General features: G+C 40.8%; 1 pseudogene across 1 annotated transcript; it reads left to right on the top strand.

Annotated features, from left to right (window-relative positions):
• The first annotated feature begins 1,154 nt into the window (after positions 1-1,154).
• On the top strand, positions 1,155-25,109 carry LOC143554727 (phospholipid-transporting ATPase 3-like; annotated as a pseudogene). Its single transcript, XR_013139069.1, has 26 exons — positions 1,155-1,322; positions 2,254-2,319; positions 2,676-2,737; positions 3,352-3,433; positions 3,645-3,755; positions 19,316-19,393; positions 19,677-19,773; positions 20,530-20,636; positions 20,769-20,834; positions 21,009-21,130; positions 21,216-21,303; positions 21,373-21,450; positions 21,532-21,648; positions 21,721-21,871; positions 21,945-22,046; positions 22,155-22,296; positions 22,361-22,462; positions 22,545-22,608; positions 22,689-22,901; positions 23,011-23,176; positions 23,264-23,343; positions 23,416-23,655; positions 23,723-24,096; positions 24,173-24,526; positions 24,607-24,710; positions 24,793-25,109. The product of XR_013139069.1 is annotated as a phospholipid-transporting ATPase 3-like (transcript).

Below are 25,109 nucleotides of genomic sequence, written 5' to 3'. Positions count from 1 at the left end.
TAATCTCGTTTATTACCTACCTACTTACAAATGAACATCTTAGCTAATAAACTTAAACTAACAACCTTTTTAACGTCTTCAAACAAGACACAAAACTTAGGAACAACCACGTAAATATCCTCGTGCCCATCGAAAACTTAAAACCATGAAAATTAGCGACCATTTCAACATGATCAACTTATATAAACATGTGACTCAAACTACAAATAAGAAGAGATTTATCTACTAACTTTAGCATTTTAAACCAAAAATATCAACTTGAGTACATAATATTCCTAAGCAACTGGTTAATCATATTCAAGCACTATTTGGAAATTTAGAAAAGTGTAACGCCTTTGTTACACACATTAGCAACATTCCTAGTATCAACTTACACCACCTTTGATTTGATTACACGGCATAAGACCACAACATATGACCCCAAGTTCACATACTATCCAATCATATATTGATTGATCGTTGTGCGTGACGGGTAATCCTTTGATTTCTTTGATGCATGATCTTTGACTTGTTTGGTTATGGCTTGTTCTTAGTAATAAATAACACATACACATATATTAGGATTCGCTTGACATACATATTAAGACTTTTGTATCTGACATGTATGCACAACAAATGCTTGTAATCGATGATTTTGATATGTGATATATATATATATATATATATATATATCTATTGTAATGCGGCATACATGCAAAGAATTTGTAGTGCTGCATAAGTTGGCCACAACTTATAAAAATCAACCTTTAAACTTTTGTTTGGTCATCAAACTTTTAACTTTTGTTACAAACCATCAAACTTATTTTTGCCTTTTAAACTTTGGCCATCAAACTTATAAAAAACATCTTAAAAACCGTCTCCTTTGTACTTTGGTCATTAAACTTTCAACTATTGTCACATATTTATTTGACGTTCTAGTAATGAATCGAGTCAATACCAATTGAGTTCCCACCACGTCCCCGCAACAACATGCATGTTTAAAGCAACTATAGAGAGAAGGTTTACATGACGATCCAATTGGAACCCTTCCTTCCTCGAAGACGAAGACCACAAATTGAGCGACGGTGAAATCCATCCATCCATTCATTCATCTTCTTGAACTTATTGTTGTTAAGATCCGGCGATTGATTGATTAATCGGAGTAGTAGTTATTAATGAAGGGGTGGAGGGGATCTAGTGCTAGTAGTAGTACGCCGACTGCTGACGTCTCCTCCTTATCCAACAGCACCAGCATCCGCCTCGGCCGTGTTCAGCCTCAGGCGCCAGGTCATCGCACCGTTTTCTGCAACGATCGCGAAGCCAATCATCTAGCCAAGTACAAGGTTATACATCTCTCTCTTTTAATTAATTACTTACTAACAATCATCATCTGAATCAACTACCTAACCTAGGTTTATCTACCAAACAAACCAACAATTCACTACTAACTAGTAATTAGGCATTTCTCTAGGCATCTGCTGGTCATCACTAGTAACTACTAATCTTCTCAACTATCACAATCACTTTGCTTTATGCTCACACTCACTCTACTTGGAGCCTAACCACTTAATAAGCAAATAAAATATCGGCAATTCAGTATACTCTCCTACGATTAACAAATTTTCCTTTTGCAACTGCCAAACACACTAACAATTGTAGCAATTCGAGGGCCTGACTTAGAGCACACAATCATTCACTTAAACCGGGGGGTTGGGGGAGGAGGACTATTCAATAGAATTATTTATAGAATCAAATTACAATATATGTTATGTCTTTTTTGGTAAACAATGCATCGCTTTACATCTTATTTAAGTAACAACTAACTAATGTCAATTTATACTATATATCTTATTGCCGGTTAGGTTAATATACACCAAGTAACAACTAACACACCCATTCATCGGTTAATTGTCGCCGAGTAACAACCAACATCAATTAATAACGATTAACATCAAACATATCAATTAACATTAAATACACAAGTAACATTAAAGACATTAACTGCTGAGAATTAAATAATATTTGTCCTACGCTCTGGTCCATGTTATTGCTACTCTCTTGAGGCAGTATATCAAATTATTTTATACTTTCCGATTTATTTATTTTACACGCCTATAGAGGACATACTGATAGTTACTTGTGAATCTACATATCAAGACAGTATAACATGTTCTTCCTTTTTTACGTTTTGAGTGAAAAGCTTAATAACTCGGGGATTAAGAAAGTATAGTTTGAATGTGTTAAATCTTCATTGATGTAAATAATATGTTTCAGGGAAATTCCGTATCAAGAATGAAGTACAATGTTGTTACCTTTTTACCAAAGGGGCTCTATGAACAGGTAAGTCTTTTCAAACACTTATGAAAGAAGTATATGTTTATCCATTGAATCTGGTGAAAGCTCATGATTTATGAACAATTTAATAATATTTGCCTGTGAGTGTTGCGTAAACTTTCAATGCCTAAGAACCCTACCCCACCCCCTCACTTGTTAAAAAGTATATTGTTTTCAAACACTTCTTAAGTTTACTTGCCATTAGCATCTGAAGTTTTTTTGTATACAGCGTAATGACATGCTTAACTAAGAGAGTCTATGTTGCTCATGGCTTTATATTTAGAGTTACCACCCTCTTTAAAGTTAAGTAATTGTCTGAACCATGTATTGTTACTGACATAGTTTCTTGTTCATTTTGACAGTTTAGGCGGGTGGCTAACCTGTACTTTCTTACAATCTCTTGTTTATCATTTACACCTGTCAGGTATGGTTTCTGAATAACATAAGCATATTTATTGCCTTGTTGATGTTACCTACTCATAACTATATGCCTTATTATACGTACCTGTAGTAATTCATTTAAACTTGATTTTTGTTTGTATCTTTATATATTTATTGGAAATGTTTGTAAATAAGTCAAATATCTAAAATACCACCTGCAACGAGAAAGTAGGGGGATTTTGTGGATAAAGCTAGTGCTATTTTTTACCATTCTACAGTTATTGATTATGGACAAGGAGATAAATTGCCAAAAAGGAAATGCTGCAATTATTTTTGACATTCAACAAAGAAATTGTTGCAATTATTTTTGGAATTTTTATTCATGATATAAACCAACTATTGCCTTGTAGAAGTGTTTAGAACCCATACCTTCTTGTGGCATTCTCTTTCATTATCCACCATGGATCCGTATGTGATGGTCTAACCTGTGCTTATGATTTCCTTTGAAATGCTTGTTGTGACTTACCTTTTGTTGTGTCATATTGCTCAGTTTATTCTGCATTTTAGACCTACTTTCGCTTTTTGATATTTTGATAAACTTGAAGACTTGCTTCTAATCATGCAAGCGTTGACAATGAAAGTTTTGTTTTTATGCAGTCCTGTTAGTCCAATTACGAATGTGATCCCATTAAGTCTTGTGCTTTTTGTCTCGCTTGTCAAGGAAGCATTTGAGGATTGGGTGAGATGTTTTTCTAGACTGATTATGTCTCATTGTTTTTGCTGATAATGGCTTTAAAGAAGTTGGTTATATGATCTTGTATGCTACTCAATATTTCTAAATTCCAACGGTCTTTAGCGTGTGTGTGTACGCGTTTTCTTTTAGTGTAGTTACTGTTTGTTACCTAATGTTTTATCATCCTCATTCTACAACAAAACTATAATCTTAACAGAAGCGCCTTCAAAATGATATGACGATAAATAACTCTTCTGTGGATGTGCTGCAAGATCAGAGGTGGGAATCCATTCCCTGGAAGAAGCTTCAAGTCGGGAACATTGTTAGAGTAAGTATTCTGCAATTTGTTTTCTCTATGATCATGTAAAAAGTCTGGATTATGTTTTTAGTCTGCTGCCACCATTTTCATCATAATTTTTTCATGCTCCAAGAGAATTTGGATATTGAACCTTAAGTAGTGATTTTTATATAGCTGGGTTTTAGGTCATTACCGTGTTTCTACTTCTGCAACGGATGTTTGGTCATCAAAAGTCAATCCGCTTATGGCCAAAAAAGTTCAACTATATCTTTTCCATAGCCTATTTAGTTTTTCAGTTTATGGTTTTCTTGTTAATACTACCAACTTTAGAGGCATATAAATCTTAAAAGAGATCATATGTCAGTCATGTAAAGAAATGGTGTGTATATTGATTGATAATAAACAACTAGATAGTACACCTATATATACAAGTAACAAACCCTAATTGTAACCCAAACTGGGCCCATGGGCTTTCTAGCTAGTTACATGATGAATGGGCTTTTAACCTAATACATAAAATGCCATTAAAACTCCTCCTCAAGTTGGAGCATAGATGTTAATCATGTCCAACTTGTTACAAATAAAATCTATCTGAGTTTTCCGGAGTGGTTTAGTTAGAATGTCTGCTAGCTGAAAGTTTGTCTTCACATGAACTGGTTGAATGGATGGAGGATCTGTTTGAGTGCCTACTACTCGATCTCTGATAAGGTGGCAGTCGACCTCAATATGTTTTGTCCTCTCATGAAATACTTGATTCTTGGCTATGTGAATGGCTGATTGACTATCACAGTATAACCGCATCAAGTCATTAGAAACAACCCCGAGCTCTATGAGAAGACGACGTACCCATGTCATCTCTGATGTCACATCTGCCATGGCTCTATACTCTGATTTCGCACTCGATTGGGATACCGTGTGTTGCTTCTTACTTTTCCATGATACAAGATTTCCTCCAACAAACACACAATATCCAGTAGTAGATCGTCGAGATATTGGACAACCTGCCCAATCTGCGTCTGAAAAACCTGATATCCGACCATCTCCTTCTTCTTTGAAGGCACCCACCCGGCAATGACCCTGATCAGAATATAATATACCCAAACCTGGTGATGTCTTAAGATATCTTAAGACTCGAAGGGCAGCATCCCAGTGACTGGTGTGTGGTGCCGCCATAAATTGACTCAGAACACTGACAGTAAAGGAAATATCCGGTCGTGTGACAGTCAAATAATTTAGTTTACCATCCAAACGTCTGTATCGTTCTGGATCCTTCATCGGATCCCCTTCCTCTGGGAGGAGCTTCCTTGTAGGAAGCATCAGAGTATCAACTGGCTTGCAACCTAGTTAGCCATATTCAGTCAGCATATCAAGGACATACTTCCGTTGAGAAAGAAGTATTCCTTGTGAAGACCGAGATACCTCTATGCCCAAAAAGTACTTCAGTCGACCTAAGTCGCTGACCTGAAACTGAGTCTGAAGAAACTGTTTGAGTTCGGTAATCCCAACAGCATCATCACCCGTGATTATGATATCGTCCACATAAACAACAACAATAATTCGTTTGCCTCTTTGGTGTCTAAAGAAAACAGAGTGATCATAAGCACTACGAGTCATCCCAAATTGTTCCATAACATTAGAAAATCGTCCAAACCATGCCCTGGGAGACTGTTTAAGACCATACAGGGAACGTCGTAACCTGCAAACTTTCGAGGCCGCCTCCTCGATGATAAAACCCGATGGCTGCTCCATATAAACCTCCTCCTCAAGAACACCATTAAGAAAGGCGTTCTTGATAACCAGCTGATGGAGCGGCCAATGATTAATGGCAGCTAAGGCAATACAAATACGAACAGATGACATTTTAGCAACCGAGGAGAAGGTTTCCTCATAGTCAATGCCATATGCCTGAGAATACCCCTTAGCAACCAACCTCGCCTTCAAGCGATGTAACGAACCATCCGGGTGTACCTTAACCGTGAACACCCAACGACAACCAACAATACGCTTCCCCACAGGAAGCGTCACAAGATCCCATGTATGATTAGATCTGAGGGCCCCAATTCCTCTTCCATAGCCTGTCGCCATCCTGGGTGAGCGAGAGCTGTTGTGACATTCTTGGGAATCGGGTAGGAATCAAAGGTAGTGGAGTAGGCATGAGCCTTAGGAGATAAGTGAGAGTAGCCAACATAATCCTGAATAGGGTAACGGGTGCAGTGTCGTGGTTCTTTGCGTAAGGCAATAGGTATATCGGGAAAGGGGGCACCGGGAGGGTCATAATGAGAAGTGGTGGTGGTAGTGGGTTCGGGAATGGTGGGGGCAGGTGGAGTAGGTAAAGGGACGGTTGAGCCAGAAGGTAGTGAAGTAGAGGATGGTTGAGAATCAGGAGATTCTAAAGTCTGATTCTGCCTTCGCCGACTATATGTAAAAAGTAAAGGTGGAGATCCGGTCGGTGGGTCTATGGTGGGAGAATCAGAAGCAGTGGAGACCGGGGGATCAGATGATACGCTCGGCATAGGAAGAGTGGGAATAAGTGTAGATGTGGGTAGATCAGGGTCGGGGAATGGCTCAGCAACGGGAGTGGGCTGTGTAAGAAAGTAAGGAAATGACTCATCAAAAGTGACGTCGGCACAGGTAAAGTATCGATGAAGTGAAGGACTATAGCACCGATACCCCTTTTGAACTCGAGAATAACCAACAAAGACACAACGAATTGCTCTAGGATCGAGTTTAGTAACTTTCGGACAGTGGTCATGAACATAGGCAACACAACCAAAAAATTTAGGTTCGAGTGGAAAAGGAGTGCCATTAGGAAACAAGATCGAGAATGGTGTTTTACCATGAAGGACAGGTGTGGGCATGCGGTTAATCAGATAAGAGGCAGTAAGAACGGCGCCCCCCCCCCCAGAATCTGTGAGGAACATGGGACTGGAACATGAGTGTGCGAGCAACATCCAGTAGGTGTCGATTTTTGCGTTCAGAAACACCATTTTGTTGCGACGTATATGCACACGAGGATTCATGAACAATTCCGTGGGATTTTAAATATGAAGAGAAGTCTGTGGAAAAATACTCTTTTGCATTATCGGATCGTAAAGTCTTAACTGATGTATTAAATTGATTATTGACATAAGCATTAAATTCACAAAAGGTGGAAAACACCTCACTACGAGATTTTAACAAATAAACCCATGTAGCACGAGAATAATCATCAATAAAGGTAATAAAGTACTGAAAACCCAAAGTAGTCTTCGTAGGGCAAGGGCCCCATACATCAGAATGCAAAAGTTCAAAAGGAAAACAGACTTGATTAGACACTCTAGGGGGATAGGGACGCCTGGTATGTTTACCAAGTTGACATGACTCACAATGAAAATTAAAAGACGAAAAAGGTAAATCTGGTCTCATTTGCTTCAAAACCGCTATAGAGGGGTGTCCCAACCTACAGTGCTCCTCCTTGATTCTTGAATCACATATATTTGCTGTAGGTTGTGACGGAAAAGATAAGTGGTAGAGACCTCCTGATTCAAAACCTGTGCCAATCAGACGGTTCGTCCCTAGTTCCTGAAAAATACAGCGAGTAGGATAAAATTTAGCCGAACAATTATTTTGTTTTGTGAGTTGGCTAACTGAACAGAGGCTATCGGGAAATTTAGGGACAAACAAAACAGATGAGAGGTTTAGGTTTGTGGAATTATTGATGGATCCAACGCCAAGGACAGGACATGAGGAACCGTCAGTGAGGCGTACTGGTTGGTGGGAAACGTTATGGAGGTTGGAAAGGATACCCGAGTTCCCAGTGTAGCTCCAGAATCGATAACCCAAGATGAGGAGAGACTAGGAAACGTACCTGAATTGGTAGCTTTGGCGCTTGGAGCAGGGGGAGTTGTCTGAGAAGCTAGAAGATGCTGGAGTCGGCAATAATCTTCTTCGCTAAACGTGTAGGCTGGGGTAGCATTTGGATCAGAAGCCTCACCGGTAGTAGCTATGCGAGCTTTGGGTCTAGGAGGTGGCTGACTTCCAGGAGGACGATTAAGACAATCCCATTTCGTATGACCGGGTTCCTTACAATAGTGACAGATAAGACCACTACCTCGTCCGATTCCCCTTTTGTGAGTTTGATGAGAGCCTCGGCCAATACCCTTACCAGTGGACGTATGCATAGCAGATGTATCAGTAGAAGGGCGAGTTTCATTAGGACCATACATCTTGTGACATCTGCCCCGATCCGACCCGACCCAGGTACCCGTTTCTCTGACCCGATCTCTTTTATGATTTAATATTTATTTATACTTATATTTTACTTTTAATAATAATAATATACTTTTCCTTCCCGCCTCTTTCTCTCTCTTTCCTTCCGCCGTCCCGTCCCTCTCCTCTCTTTCCGCCTTCTTTTCCCTCTTGTCGCCGTCCCGCCCTTACGCCTTGTTTCCCTCTTTTTCTTCTAACTCTTTGCTTGTCCTTTGTTCCTTCCCGCCTAAGGTTGTCTGCGCAGCTCCACGCGCCAGACCCCTTACAAGGAATCCTGCGTGAAGACCACCTGTTTCAGCGATACGCGAGACGAACTCTTCTCGCAGCGCGCTAAGAATTGTAATTCTTCTCGCAGCGCGCGAAGGACGGTAGTTCTTCCCGCGACGCGCTAAGGATTTGTAGTTCTTCTCGCAGCGCGCTAAGAATCGTAGTTCATCCCTCGACGCGCGAAGAATTATAGTTCTTCCCGCAGCGCGCTAGGAATTTTAGTTCCTCCCGCGGCGCGCTAAGAAATGTGATTCTTCCCGCGGCGCGCTTAGAAATGTAGTTCTTTCCGCGACGCGTTAAGGTTAGTTCTGTCTGCCTTCGCGCTCGCGCTCTCTTGACCTTCTGTGTCTGCCTTCGCGCTCCAGCCTTCTCGCGCTAAACCCCTTTGAGTTTTCTTCTGTTTAATCTAGCCGTTGCTTTTGAGTTGTCTTATCTTTTGAGCTGTTGACCTAATCTGCTTTAAGTCTGAAAAGCCACTTTTGGCGCAGCATGCGCGCCAACCCCATTGGTTGGCAGAAAAAGTGACTGACATAATCTTTGGAGATCTGCTTTTTCCATGCTTGACCTGTACCTTTATCTGAACCGCCCATGCTTTTTTACTGTTCCCTGTCAGCTTTATCTTGCCCCCTGCAGCTGCCATATCTTTTGATATCTTTTGCTTTTGGATCCTTATGCTTTTTGATATCTTTTGCTTGATCCTGTTAAAGATCTTTTCCCCTTTCCTAGGGATTATGTCTCCTAGGGTTTTCCTATAAATAATAATAATATTTCAACACTACACACACAAAACACTTAATCTCTCCTGTTCTCTTGCTCCTTGCTCTCTCTGCCGCCTTCCTCTCTGCCTCCGTCTTCCTCCCTGTTCTGCCCTGCTTTTCCGGTAATATATATATATTATACATAATAATTTACTTATTAATTATGCTAACTTATAATCAAGACTTAAAACAAATCATTAAAACAATAATCTTATTTATAGGTTAACTTGTGCTTGTTTAAAGTTGGTTCTTGCTTTATCTTACACCGCATCGTTTATCAAGTGAGTAATCTCGTACCTAATCCCTTTTTGCTTTTAATGTTTTGGGATGTTCATGTGTTCATACAAACTTAGAGTCTTAAACTTGTTTATGAACTTTAGTCGCGCAGTATCCCATGTGTTGAGGACGTAGACTTGGCTGTTTATTTGTATGTGTGGATCATTAACCGTCTTGTCGGTCTATTCCGCAGTTCTCATGGTACCATTAGATGAACACGGGAGAACTATCGTTTATGATTTTCTCTTTTGTTTGCACATGCACAGTTTGTCTTGTTTGTGAGCTCAATTGTGAGCACTGGCAGTCTTATGAATCTTAGAGTTGGTCCCGATCAGATTACACCCTTGTTGAAAACCAGACATACACATGTTGCGCGCAGATTTATTGTCATCTATGTATTGTATTAAACTTGATTTCTCACCAACACGCAAGTGTTTGACGTTTATTTTAACACATGTTCAGGTTTGCAGTAGCTGTTTTGGAGCTTGTGGACACATAGGACGTTTTTACTTTTGGACCTAGATTAAAATGTATCAAGACAAGTTATTGCTGTTCGAATATTATGATTTATAATATATTGATTTATGTTGGTTTATTTATATCTCTTGTTTACCCTGCGCGTGCGCGAATGAATGTATTTATTAAATATTGACACCCAATAGTGTCACGAGTAATGAAACAATATGTGGCGCCCCGATGTATAATCCGCCTTTGGTCGGGGTGTTACAGATTGGTATCAGAGCTCGTTGACTTTAGGATAGGTGGTTAGACGTAACGGCCTAGAATACCTAAGAGTCCCTTCTCGCGCATGAGAGAAATCTCATGTTTGCGCGCTTATTGTTAATTACTCGTTATTTATGAATATGCTCGCGCTTGCGCAGTATATGATTTTATGTTTTATTTCGCGATATTTCGATTTTTGTTGAATTTCGATTTTTATTGATTTTTCTTACATATTCGTTTGTTGGGTTTGAAAATCCAAAAAGTCATGGTGATACATGAATAGTTGATTTTCAATTTCCATTTACGATTATGTTCTGAGGTTGGAGACTTGAAAAGTCATGGTGATACATGAATTGTCAACCTCCAATACTCATTTTCTTGTGTATTTTATATTGAAGATTGAAAAGTCATGGTGATACATGAATCGTCAATCTCCAATACTCGTTTGCTCGTATATTTTAAATTGGGAATTCGGAAAGTCATGGTGATACATGAATTGTCGATTCTTGATTCGAATTTGTTACCTTTATTAAGTCTGCATTTAGGGTCATTTATTTTACTTTAACTTTTGATAGTATCTAACTCCGTGAAACCAAGCTTTATAAGATTAAAACTTTGCGATAAAACCAAGATATTAACTAAAATTAAAACTTTTATAGAATGCCTCCGCTATCTCGCCGATTTCAGAGAAGAGAAGCCTCGCGCATGCGTAGACAGCAACGTTCCCAGGAAATGGCCGCCGCAATAGCCCAAGCCTTAAACCAAAACAATGCTAATACCTCCAGTTATAACATTAAGTCCTTTAACGCGGGTAACCCTCCAAAGTTCACAGGTCTTGAAGGAGCCACCGTGATGCTCCAATGGCTCGAGAAGATTGAAAACACTTTCCTCCACACCCAATGCCCCTCAGACAGACGAACCCTATATGCTTCCAGTGTCCTGGAATCCAGAGCGCTTACATGGTGGAATGGAGTAGCTCATGCGCGTGGCGCAGAGGCTGCTTCTAGCATGACATGGGAGGAATTCAAGGAAATTCTTACGCGAGAATTCTGCCCTCCCAACGAAGTAAAGCGCCTGGAGGAAGAATTTTGGAACCTGAAGCAATACAGTGGAGAAGCGCGCGAGTACGCGACGCGCTTCCACGAGCTAAGCTTACTGGTCCCTCACTTTGTTACCCCTTCCCGCCGAGCCATAGAGAAATTCCTTGGGGGTCTCCCCATGGAAATTCAAGATTCTGTATGGGCCAGAAACCCAGTTACCCTCTCTGACGCCATCGAGTTGGCCGCTGTGCTCAGCGACAACCATGTCAGAGCAGGAACCCTGTTCCTGCGGGGAACAGAAAAGACCAAACCCACCAAAACTGTCCATGAACCCGCAGAAACCAAACCTGAACCCTCAAACCATAACCAGAAACGTAGGCGCAGACAAGCTTACGCGCTTACCAACCCGCCCATTGTCCAGCAACCCATTTATCAACCTCCAGTTTACGCGCCTAACCCACTGTCAACCTACCCAACACCTCCTGTAGCCCACAACTATGCCTTAACCAATCCAGCACTCCCTGCCCCGCCAACTAAGAAACCTTACACAGGAAACCATCCCTTTTGCCCAACCTGTAGATTTCACCACCCAACCCAAACCCCGTGTCGACTTTGTAACCGATGTGGCCGTACTGGTCACACTGCTGAAAACTGTAGAGTCCTTCTCGCCAATCCAATTGCGCCAACACCACCAGTCTACCCGCAGAACCCACAACCAACCTACCAAAACCCACGACCCAGATCGTGCTTTAACTGCGGTGATCCCAGTCATTTCCGGAACGCGTGCCCGAGACTACAAGTTCAGATTACGCAAGCGAATCCAGTGAACCAGATTTCGAACCAAGTGACGCGTGGACGAGCTTTTAACATAACCGCGCACCAAGCGCAAGCGAATAATGACGTAGTTAATGGTACATTTTTGCTTAACGGATTTTATGCTTCTGTACTTTTTGATACTGGCGCCGATCGAAGTTTTATCTCTCGCGCCTTCGAGCAGAAGCTTGCGCGACCGCGCAACGATTTAAAAGAAGATTTTTCAGTTGAATTGGCTAATGGCGAAACTATTTTAATAAACTCAGTGATTAAAGATTGTACGCTTAACCTTAACGAAAACGATTTTCTGATCGACCTCATCCCCATGCCTCTTGGAAGCTTTGATGTTATTATTGGTATGGACTGGCTTACGCATAATCGCGCCGAAGTTATTTGCGCCAAGAAGATGATTCGCATACCTCGAGAAAATGGTGATCTTCATATCTACGGCGAAAAACCCTCCCGCGGTCTTAAACTTATGTCTTGCGCCGAAGCCCAAAGACTCATGCGGAAGAAGTGTATTGCATTTCTAGCCCATGTGGTTAAACCTGCTGAAGAGAAGAAGCTTCGCGATATCCCTGTTGTGCGTGATTTCCCTGAAGTTTTTCCTGATGATCTTCCTGGTATCCCTCCCGCTCGTGAAGTCGAGTTCCGTATTGATCTTGTCCCTGGTGCTTCCCCCGTAGCTAAATCTCCTTATCGTCTTGCACCCGCTGAGATGCAAGAATTGGCAAGCCAACTTCAAGAGTTGACTGCTAAAGGATTCATTCGCCCTAGCTCTTCGCCCTGGGGTGCTCCGGTGTTGTTCGTTAAAAAGAAAGATGGATCGTTTCGCATGTGTATTGATTACCGCGAGTTGAACAAACTCACCATTAAAAACCGGTATCCCTTACCGCGTATTGACGACCTCTTTGATCAACTCCAAGGTGCCTCTTGTTTCTCCAAGATTGATCTCCGCTCTGGCTATCACCAGTTGCGCATCCGCGATGAAGATGTTCCGAAGACAGCTTTTCGAACTCGTTATGGCCATTTTGAATTTTTGGTCATGTCCTTCGGTTTAACCAACGCACCCGCCGTTTTCATGGATCTAATGAATCGGGTGTGTAGGCCTTTCTTGGATAAATTCGTGATTGTGTTTATCGATGATGTTCTGGTGTATTCTAAGACCAAGGCCGAGCATGAGCAACATCTTCGGTTGGTGTTGCAAAAGCTTCGAACCGAGCAGCTCTATGCTAAGCTTTCCAAGTGTGAATTTTGGTCTGATGAAGTACAGTTTCTTGGTCATGTGGTTAACAAGATGGGTATTCATGTCGACCCATCCAAAATTGAAGCAATCAAGAACTGGATTACGCCATCCTCTCCTTCTGAGATCCGTTCCTTTCTGGGCTTAGCTGGTTATTACCGGCGCTTCATTTCGAACTTCTCGAAAATCGCTTTGCCTTTAACAGCTCTAACGCACAAAGGTAAACCGTATATTTGGGGCTCGAAGCAAGAAGAAGCCTTTCTGACGCTCAAGCGTTTGTTGTGTGAAGCTCCTGTCCTTGCGCTACCTGAGGGTAATGATGATTTTGTCGTGTATTGCGATGCATCCAACCAAGGTCTCGGTTGTGTTCTTATGCAACGAGGCAAGGTTATCACTTACGCATCAAGGCAACTTAAGGTTCATGAAAAGAATTATACAAATCACGACCTCGAACTTGGTGCAGTTGTTTTTGCCTTGAAGATCTGGAGACACTACCTTTATGGTACTAAGTGTATCCTCTACACTGACCATAAAAGCCTTCAGCATATCTTTGATCAAAAGGAACTTAACATGAGGCAACGCCGATGGAACGAACTCATCAGCGATTACGATTGTGAGATCCGGTATCATCCTGGTAAGGCTAATGTGGTAGCCGATGCGCTCAGCCGAAAACCCTGCCAGCTTAACTGTATCTTGCCGCGCACCCAGCTTCACTTCGCGCCGATTCAAAGCAACCTTGAATCGCGTATTCGTGACGCGCAGCGCGCATCCATCAGTAATGGTAACCTTCGCGCCGAGTTAGCGTGTGGCGCGGAAGCGCATTTTGTGCCCAATCTGAGTGGAATTCTCTGTTATCTTAATCGCATCTGGATTCCCTTTGATGAGAATCTTCGCGCTGATATCCTGAGTGAAGCACACAAATCTCGATATTCTATTCATCCCGGCGCTGATAAGATGTACAAGGATTTGCGCATAACTTATTGGTGGCCCGGTATGAAAAAGGATATTGCTGTGTTCGTAGCTAAATGTCTGACTTGTTCTAAAGTAAAAGCTGAACACCAACGCCCATCTGGTTTGCTCGAACAACCAGAAATTCCTACGTGGAAATGGGAATGTGTAGCGATGGACTTTATTACCAAGTTACCTTTGACAGCAAGCAAACATGATAGCATTTGGGTAATAGTGGATCGATTGACTAAGTCTGCTCACTTTCTGCCCATTCGTGAAAACTACCGTGTTGAGCAACTCGCGCAGCTTTATGTCAAGGAAATTGTCTGCCGCCATGGTACTCCTTTGAGCATCATATCCGATCGCGATGGCCGTTTTATATCTCGCTTTTGGAAATCTCTCCAATCTGCGCTAGGAACTCGCTTGGACATGAGTACGGCATATCATCCTCAGACTGACGGACAGTCTGAGCGAACTATTCAAACTCTTGAGGATATGCTCCGATCTTGTGTTCTTGATTTTGGAGGTAATTGGGATTCACACCTGCCTTTGATCGAGTTCTCTTATAATAACAGCTATCATTCCAGTATCGGTATGGCCCCATTTGAAGCACTTTACGGTCGTAAGTGCCGCTCCCCGATTTGTTGGAACGAAGTGGGTGAAACTCAAATCACAGGACCCGAACTTGTTCAAGAGACAACCGATAAAATCGCCAAGATCCGTGATCATCTGCTGACTGCCAGAAGCCGACAGAAGAGTTACGCAGATCGTAGGCGGAAGCCTCTCGAATTTCAAGTTGGTGATCTTGTTCTCCTCAAAGTGTCGCCTTGGAAGGGTGTTGTCCGCTTTGGGAAGAAAGGTAAGCTTGCTCCTCGTTATGTTGGTCCATTCAAGATTCTCGCGCGTGTGGGAAAAGTTGCCTACAGACTTGACCTGCCGCCCGCGCTCAGTAATGTGCATCCAACGTTCCATGTATCCAATCTCAAGAAGTGTTTAGCTGACGAGAACCTTCACATTCCACTTGATGAAGTTCAAGTTGATGAAACTATGCATTTCGTTGAGAAGCCTGTTGAGATTATGGATCGCGAGGTAAAGCAAACCAAGCGCAGTCATATCCCTATTGTTAAAGTTCGCTGGGAGTCCAAGCGCGGAGCCGAGTTTACATGGGAAAGGGAAGATCAAATGAAGATCAAGTACCCGCACCTGTTCTCTGCGCAACCTACTTCGAGATAAATTTCGGGACGAAATTTCTTAAAGTAGGGGAGACTGTGACATCTGCCCCGATCCGACCCGACCCAGGTACCCGTTTCTCTGACCCGATCTCTTTTATGATTTAATATTTATTTATACTTATATTTTACTTTTAATAATAATAATATACTTTTCCTTCCCGCCTCTTTCTCTCTCTTTCCTTCCGCCGTCCCGTCCCTCTCCTCTCTTTCCGCCTTCTTTTCCCTCTTGTCGCCGTCCCGCCCTTACGCCTTGTTTCCCTCTTTTTCTTCTAACTCTTTGCTTGTCCTTTGTTCCTTCCCGCCTAAGGTTGTCTGCGCAGCTCCACGCGCCAGACCCCTTACAAGGAATCCTGCGTGAAGACCACCTGTTTCAGCGATACGCGAGACGAACTCTTCTCGCAGCGCGCTAAGAATTGTAATTCTTCTCGCAGCGCGCGAAGGACGGTAGTTCTTCCCGCGACGCGCTAAGGATTTGTAGTTCTTCTCACAGCGCGCTAAGAATCGTAGTTCATCCCTCGACGCGCGAAGAATTATAGTTCTTCCCGCAGCGCGCTAGGAATTTTAGTTCCTCCCGCGGCGCGCTAAGAAATGTGATTCTTCCCGCGGCGCGCTTAGAAATGTAGTTCTTTCCGCGACGCGTTAAGGTTAGTTCTGTCTGCCTTCGCGCTCGCGCTCTCTTGACCTTCTGTGTCTGCCTTCGCGCTCCAGCCTTCTCGCGCTAAACCCCTTTGAGTTTTCTTCTGTTTAATCTAGCCGTTGCTTTTGAGTTGTCTTATCTTTTGAGCTGTTGACCTAATCTGCTTTATGTCTGAAAAGCCACTTTTGGCGCAGCATGCGCGCCAACCCCATTGGTTGGCAGAAAAAGTGACTGACATAATCTTTGGAGATCTGCTTTTTCCATGCTTGACCTGTACCTTTATCTGAACCGCCCATGCTTTTTTACTGTTCCCTGTCAGCTTTATCTTGCCCCCTGCAGCTGCCATATCTTTTGATATCTTTTGCTTTTGGATCCTTATGCTTTTTGATATCTTTTGCTTGATCCTGTTAAAGATCTTTTCCCCTTTCCTAGGGATTATGTCTCCTAGGGTTTTCCTATAAATAATAATAATATTTCAACACTACACACACAAAACACTTAATCTCTCCTGTTCTCTTGCTCCTTGCTCTCTCTGCCGCCTTCCTCTCTGCCTCCGTCTTCCTCCCTGTTCTGCCCTGCTTTTCCGGTAATATATATATATTATACATAATAATTTACTTATTAATTATGCTAACTTATAATCAAGACTTAAAACAAATCATTAAAACAATAATCTTATTTATAGGTTAACTTGTGCTTGTTTAAAGTTGGTTCTTGCTTTATCTTACACCGCATCGTTTATCAAGTGAGTAATCTCGTACCTAATCCCTTTTTGCTTTTAATGTTTTGGGATGTTCATGTGTTCATACAAACTTAGAGTCTTAAACTTGTTTATGAACTTTAGTCGCGCAGTATCCCATGTGTTGAGGACGTAGACTTGGCTGTTTATTTGTATGTGTGGATCATTAACCGTCTTGTCGGTCTATTCCGCAGTTCTCATGGTACCATTAGATGAACACGGGAGAACTATCGTTTATGATTTTCTCTTTTGTTTGCACATGCACAGTTTGTCTTGTTTGTGAGCTCAATTGTGAGCACTGGCAGTCTTATGAATCTTAGAGTTGGTCCCGATCAGATTACACCCTTGTTGAAAACCAGACATACACATGTTGCGCGCAGATTTATTGTCATCTATGTATTGTATTAAACTTGATTTCTCACCAACACGCAAGTGTTTGACGTTTATTTTAACACATGTTCAGGTTTGCAGTAGCTGTTTTGGAGCTTGTGGACACATAGGACGTTTTTACTTTTGGACCTAGATTAAAATGTATCAAGACAAGTTATTGCTGTTCGAATATTATGATTTATAATATATTGATTTATGTTGGTTTATTTATATCTCTTGTTTACCCTGCGCGTGCGCGAATGAATGTATTTATTAAATATTGACACCCAATAGTGTCACGAGTAATGAAACAATATGTGGCGCCCCGATGTATAATCCGCCTTTGGTCGGGGTGTTACACATCTCACGTAGTAGATGGTACATTGATGCAATAGAAGAGGTGGCAGCAGGGTTGCTCAACAATAAAGGGCGAGCACTTGAGTACTTAGGTGATATACCGGCAATGAATGTCATGACATCCATCTTAGCGTTTCGCTCCTCCTGGACCTTCAAATCGGTAGTGGGTGGAAACATGGAGCGAAGTTCATCTCGGATTGTTGAAAAACGGGTAAAGTAATCAGTAAAAGAAGAGTCTCCTTGTTCAGCCCTGATGTAGGACTGGACCACCGAGTATGCATGGGAGAGAGATTCCTTATCAGAAAATGGTGAGGAAAGGTGTTCCCACATATCTTTTACGGTGGGGAAATTTTGGGTAATGGTGAGTATTTGTGGCTCCATGGCATTCCACAATGCCATCTGTATTCCGCTATCATCAATGAGCCATTCTCGGGAGATTGGATCAGCGGGTCGTGTAGTGAGATGGTCTTCTTTGCCTACACTTGTAAGACCCTTCCGAACAAAGAGGCTCCATGAACTCCAATTACTTGAATCAAGTTTGACCGGAATGCGAAGAACATCTGAATAATTAATAATACCTGGAGCAATCTGATTTTCTGAAGCCTTTTTTTCTGCCATTGGATCTGATAGTTTCTTGACCGAATGAATACAAACACTCGTACCGAAACAGAAAACAGAAAGTTGCCGGATCGAAAAACCAACAGCACAGGAAGGTCAGGAAAGTAATAAAGAAATAACCTGGAAGAAAAACGGTGACCAAAAGTGGTGTCACGCGCTGTCACGCGGCGGCGCGTGGGTAGCAGCGGCGGACTTCGGGTGTCGCGTGGGGGCGCGTGCGGCAGCGGATCGGCGTCGGATTTTCAGGGTTGGCTAATCGGAGGGTGGTGGTGACAGTGGAAGAGGCGGTGACGGCGGAATATATCTCGAAAAAGGATTACGAGATCTGGACAGGAGGTAGACGGGTTTGTTTTAGATCTAGGGCCAGTTGGTTCGGTTCAGATTAAGTGGCAGCTAGGGTTTGGATCGAGAGCCGTAGCTCTGATACCATGTAAAGAAATGGTGTGTATATTGATTGATAATAAACAACTAGATAGTACACCTATATATACAAGTAACAAACCCTAATTGTAACCCAAACTGGCCCATGGGCTTTCTAGCTAGTTACATGATGAATGGGCTTTTAACCTAATACATAAAATACCATTAACAAGTCATATGCTATTTTGTACCTAGTTTAAATATGTCACAAGATGAACTTTTCAATTTCTTTAAAATTGCAATTCAATCAATTTAAAAGTATATATTTTTTGTGTGTGGCTGGAATGTGAAATTAGCTCCTTAAATCCAGTTATAGTCATTATTAACTCTCATTGAGGATTATATTACCTTTTTGGCAAATGTAGGACATAAAGTATACAAAAATTATATTGGATACCAATAGATAGTCTAAGCTACTCCTGTTTTATAGACAAGATATGCAAAATAATTGTAGCATAGACAAGTTTTATTCACTTAGCCATAAATCACGCCAAACTGTCCCATTGTTACTTTTAGACATGTTTTACATTTGTTTCATTTTAAGAACATCCCTTAGAGCAAAACCAGAGATAGTTATGTATAGCTCGCACATGATTAGGCAATGGCGTGTTCTGTAAGAAGTCATTGTGGATACACTGCACATGGTGACCAACTGACACTATAACAATAACATAGATCCTTTTGAGGGGCTTGTGAACATCTATCTATATGCATGAACATACAGATAGATCTTTTTGCTAGTGGAAATGGAACTATGGCTGAGTATGTATTCTAACATATATCACTGAGGTTAAACACATGCAGAAGTATTAGTGAACGGAATTTACTTGCTTATTCTTAATCTCTGGTTGTTTTCCCTTCACAATATTTTGACGCAAATTTGAATGTGCATCTTGGTGCAGGTGAAGCAGGATGGTTTCTTTCCAGCTGATTTGCTACTCCTAGCTAGTACAAACCCTGATGGTGTTTGCTATACTGAGGTTTCTATTAGTTTTATGTATAGTGCATAAAATAGATGTTTTTGTGTCTGTGTTTGTCTGTATTTTTGTTACTTCAGTTCTGCATTTTCATCTTTACATTGCTCATTTCAAGATGCTACTTGTGCTCTTCCAAATATCCTTAGCTGAGCGTTCATCACCTGCACAAGCAAGCAGATTAGCTCCATCATTCCATTATTGACTACATCCATGCTTTCAAAGAAGAGATGCGTATAATTTCTCGGTTTTTACTATATTGTAACTTCATATTTTTTTCATTTTTCAGACTGCAAATCTGGATGGTGAAACAAATCTTAAAATCAGGAAAGCTTTGGAGAAGACATGGGATTATGTGACTCCTGAAAAAGCCTCAGAGTTTAAAGGTTTAAATCATTCTGTTTTGACATTATGTGCATTTGCTTTAAACATCCTATGAAAGAAATGCATTAATATAATTAGCTCGACAGGTTTTTTGTTTTCAATGATGATAATACTTGATTTTGATCAATTTTGGAGTTAAGTTTTCATGCTTAGACAGTAGATGTCATTGCACGTGGTTGGTTATTTGAAACGCACAATTGATCTTGACAATCAATTAAACTTCAGATGTTTGAACATGCTTTTGCTGCTTCAACCATCCTTATATAAATCCCGGCGTGCATATCTATGTGTTACTGTTAAGTGTTTACATGCTGCTTGGGCCTTGGTGGTGAGTAGGGTCTTGGCTTACTTACCATGTTATCCTTGGACCTTTTGCTACACAGGTGGATGGTTCTTGAAACAAGGATATGGAATTAGTTTATATATTACTGTGTGTAGCTTAGAGGCATTAGGGTTTCATTGTTATATATGTATATCTGTTTAGACCTGGGAATTTTCTTTCTTAATATTAAGATTATTTGGACCTCAAACATTTCATGGTATAAGAGGTAACATCTACAAATAAATCAGTAACAAGCTAGCACCCATGGCGGAGCATTGACAACTTGGCGGTCCTTTCCTGGCCTACATTATATGTTTAAAATACTCAACTGCTATTAAAGTGACTTTAGCAAATGACAAATTTTGTTTTGATGCATGGAATTGCTGTAGTTAAACTCAGCTTCTTATTATGGCGCTGACATTTTAACTGGTTGCAGGTGAAATACAGTGTGAACAACCAAACAATTCACTCTATACCTTCACTGGAAATTTGATTCTTCAAAAGCAAACCATACCCATTGGTCCAAATCAAATTCTGTTGCGAGTAAGATATTTTTTCTTGCCCCTAGGATAGTGCTGTTTGCCTTTAAATTCATCTCGTTCTCAAGCATCACATTTTGCATGCCTACGTATTTTGTACGTAATTGTTTTAGTTAACCTGATATATGTGTTTCAGGGGTGCAGTCTACGTAATACAGAGCACATTGTTGGGACTGTAATATTTACTGGACATGAGACTAAGGTTTGGTTGGTTTAGTTTGTGTTATTTTCATATATTTGGTTACTGTTTGTTGGGAAAACAACCATACCCAGTAAAATATCCCCCATAGCAAAGCTACTGGTAGGGAAAGTAGAGATATTCTAGTGCCTCATCCATCTATACCAATATGACAATTTTAATTCTGTTAATCGACAGGTCATGATGAATGCCATGAATGTTCCTTCCAAAAGGAGTACACTAGAGAGAAAACTTGACAAAGTAATAGCCACACTTTTTGGTGTTCTTCTCTGCATGTGTTTGATTGGGGCTATAGGCAGGTAAGTGACTAGGTTAGGTAGCACATGCTATCATTTTGCAAGTTTCCATAATGATGAAATAATTTTTGTACATAAACGTCTGCAGTGCTGTGTTTGTGAATAAAAAATACCACTACTTGGAGCTCTGGATTAATGGGGATTCTCAACAGTTCAATCCAAGCAACGGATTTGTGGTATTGTATCTGGCTTTGTTGCTTCTTTTATTCTCTTTGCAGTTATTGATTTTTGTATTTTGTTTTCAGGTCTTTGTTCTAAGCATCTTTACCCTGATTACTCTGTATTCACCAATTATTCCAATTTCTCTTTATGTTTCAATTGAGGTAGGCTTATGAATTTTGTTAGCTAGTTTTGCAGCATACATGTTATATCAAATTACATGTGTATCGTTTTCCAATTTTCAGATGATTAAATTCATCCAGTCAACCAAGTTCATAAACAATGACTTGCGCATGTACCATAGTGAAACCAATACGCCTGCATTAGCCCGCACATCAAATTTGAATGAGGAACTTGGACAGGTAATAAGTTGCTTATTTATATTTACTATTGGTGGGTGTTGTAAAACTCAGTGAGCTGGTATTTTGTAACAGGTGGAGTATATTTTTTCTGATAAAACTGGAACTTTGACAAGAAACTTGATGGAGTTCTTTAAATGTTCTATTGGTGGAGAGACATATGGAACTGGTGTTACTGGAATAGAAATTGGGAGCAGCAAGGAGGAATGGTTTGAATATTAAGGAGGTATGATGATCTGGCATGACTATAAAGGGTGTATCTTGATGGGCCAATCATGAGTTAAACTTTATATGTGCAGAAAACACCATCTAATACAGCACGTGAGAAGGGTTTTAATTTTGATGATGCAAGGCTCATGCATGGTTCTTGGAGGAATGAACCTAATCCAGATATGTGCAAGGTATTTTACTTTTATAGCAAAGGGTCTCTTACTATATTTATTATTTATTTTAATACATCAGAGCGAGTTACCTGTCTATATATTACAAGTTGTTTGTTCTGTAATTAGGAATTTTTCAGATGCCTTGCTATATGCCATACCGTACTCCCCGAAGGTGAAGAATCCCCTGAAAACTTAGATATCAAGCTGCATCACCAGATGAGGCTGCTCTAGTTACTGCTGCGAAGAATTTCGGTTTCTTCTTCTACAGGTATATATTTATGCTTATACCATTATTTCCTTTTATATCATTGTACTGACATCAATTTCTTAAGGCGTACACCGACTATGATCTATGTTCGTGAATCACATGTTGAGAAAATGGGAAAAGTTCAAGATGTCACATACGAAATTTTGAATGTCCTAGAGTTTAACAGGTACACCATGTATACCCGCTTTGCTAAATACACTTCATCTAATGCTTAATATACTTTTACATTTTTTTTTGTTTACTTATAGTACAAGGAAACGCCAGTCTGTTGTATGTCGTTATGGAGATGGAAGACTTGTACTATACTGCAAGGTATTTCCCCTAGCAAACAATGACTGCAACTATATTATCATGTTTTTAACCGGCTGTAATACAGAATTCGTCCTTTTTAGGGTGCTGATACTGTAATTTACGAGAGATTAGCCAGTGGAAATGATGAGTTAAAGAAAGTTAGCAGGGAGCAGTTGGAGCAATATGGAGAAGCTGGATTGAGAACTCTTTGTCTGGCCTACAGGAATTTAAGTCCAGAAATATATGAAAGTTGGAATGAGAAATACATTCAGGCAAAATCTTCTTTACGAGACCGTGAAAGAAAGTTGGATGAGGTAATCGGCGTTGATGAATCATGGTGCTTACCAAATATCTAGTATGAAGCACTGCTGTTGCAATATCTTTAGCCTACTTTCACGTTAAACATCTTGAAACTTGAAACAGGTGGCGGAGCTGATAGAGAAGGATCTTACTCTGATTGGATGCACTGCTATTGAAGATAAACTTCAAGAAGGGGTAACATCCTGTATAGAAACCCTTTCTAAGGCTGGAATTAAGATCTGGGTGCTTACAGGGGATAAATTGGAGACTGCAATAAATATAGCTTATGGTATGGTTTTCTTATCTTTTAACTGATTATTATGTCACCATGCTTATGTGCTTTGTAATTAATAAATTATTTACTTGATTGTCCCAGCTTGCAAGTTAATTAACAATGACATGAAGCAGTTTGTTATCAGTTCAGAAACTGATGCAATCAGGGAGGTTGAAAGCAGAGTAAGCAATTTATTTATAACTAGCATTCTTTTTTTTTATATATAAAGTATAAACTAACTCATGTTCGTTCAGGGTGACCAAGTGGAAATTGCTCAGTTTATAAGAGAAACAGTGAAAAATCAGCTTCGCAAGTGCCATGAAGAAGCACAAAGCATCGTTCATGGCTCAACTGGCCAGAAATTGTCCCTTCTGATAGACGGAAAGTGTTTAATGTATGCTTTAGACCCAAATTTGCGGTCTACATTGCTAAGTTTGAGTTTAAGTTGCAGTTCAGTAGTCTGTTGCCGCGTTTCTCCTTTACAGAAGGCACAGGTGTTGTTATATACTGTACCAAAAAGTTAAGGAGATTTCTCTTGTACTTAGTTTCTGTTACATACAGGTTACTCGGCTGGTTAGTAAAGGTGCAAATAAGATAACTTTAAGTATCGGCGATGGTGCAAACGATGTTGGGATGATTCAAGCGGCTCATGTTGGTGTTGGAATAAGTGGTTTGGAAGGGATGCAGGCTGTAATGGCCAGTGATTTTGCAATTGCTCAGTTCCGTTTTCTAACAGATCTACTTCTTGTGCATGGAAGATGGTCTTATCTTCGATTATGCAAGGTTGTTTCATACTTCTTTTACAAGAATCTTACCTTCACCCTGACTCAGTTTTGGTACAACTTCGTCAAAGGTTCTATGATGATTGGTTCCAATCTCTGTATAATGTTATATTCACTGCCCTGCCTGTGATCATTGTTGGACTTCTTGACAAGGTAGGTATTTTGTTTGGTTCATTTCAGTATATAATATATAACATTTGATTAATATGATAATAAAATGAAACGGCAGGACGTGAGTGCATCACTTTCGAAGAAGTACCCACAATTATGCAAACAAGGAATAAATGACGCCTTCTTTAACTGGAAAGTTGTGGGTACATTGGCTTGCTTTTCAGTGTATCAATCGGTAGTGGTATATAACTTTGTGATGTCTTCTAGTACAACTGGTTTAACCTCCGCTGGGAAGATATTAGGGCTGTGGGACATAAGCACAGCCGTCTTCACATGTCTTGTGATAACTGTGAATTTGCGTCTTCTTATGATGTGCAACACAATTACAAGGTGGCATAGTATAAGCGTTGGAGGCAGCATTTTAGCATGGTTCATATTCATATTTATATACTCCATTGTGTTTGTAAATAAGGTACGCAGCATCGCTTCTTGTTAATAATTAATTGACTTGAACGCAAGTATATAATAGTTGATGACGGTGCTTAACTTCAGGGGACTTATTTCACCATCTATGTATTGATGAGCACTGCCTGCTTGTATCTGATAGCCATTCTTGTTCCCATTGTTGCACTTCTTGGTGACTTTTTGTATCAAGGGTGAGCTTTTCTTTCTATTATTGTGTTTACCGCTTCCTATTTTGGTTGGTGTTTAAAAAGGAATGGGCGTGTTTGGTTTCAGGGCTCAGAGATGGTTCTACCCGTACGATTACCAGATTGTTCAGGAGATCCACAGACACGAGCCAGAGCCTATTGGTGCGGGATTACTGGAGGTTGCGAATCAGCTAACACCAGAAGAGGAAAGGAGGTATGCCTTTGCGCTACTCCCAAGGGAAAAGTCAAAGCACACGGGCTTTGCCTTTGACTCACCCGGGTATGAGTCATTTTTCGCAACGCATCAGGGCGTGACTGCACCACAGAAACCTTGGGATGTCATTCGACGGGCCACCATGAAACCAAAGTCCAAATCACCTCGATCCAGTCAGCATTAGATGTACA

Source organism: Bidens hawaiensis, unplaced genomic scaffold (assembly GCF_021521415.1).
Source record: "Bidens hawaiensis isolate Kalapana, Puna unplaced genomic scaffold, B.hawaiensis_p1.1 tig00017819_1, whole genome shotgun sequence".
In the NCBI taxonomy this organism is placed as follows: domain Eukaryota; kingdom Viridiplantae; phylum Streptophyta; class Magnoliopsida; order Asterales; family Asteraceae; genus Bidens; species Bidens hawaiensis.
Note: the sequence above shows the minus strand (reverse complement) of the source record. Positions and strands in the feature narration are given on the sequence as shown.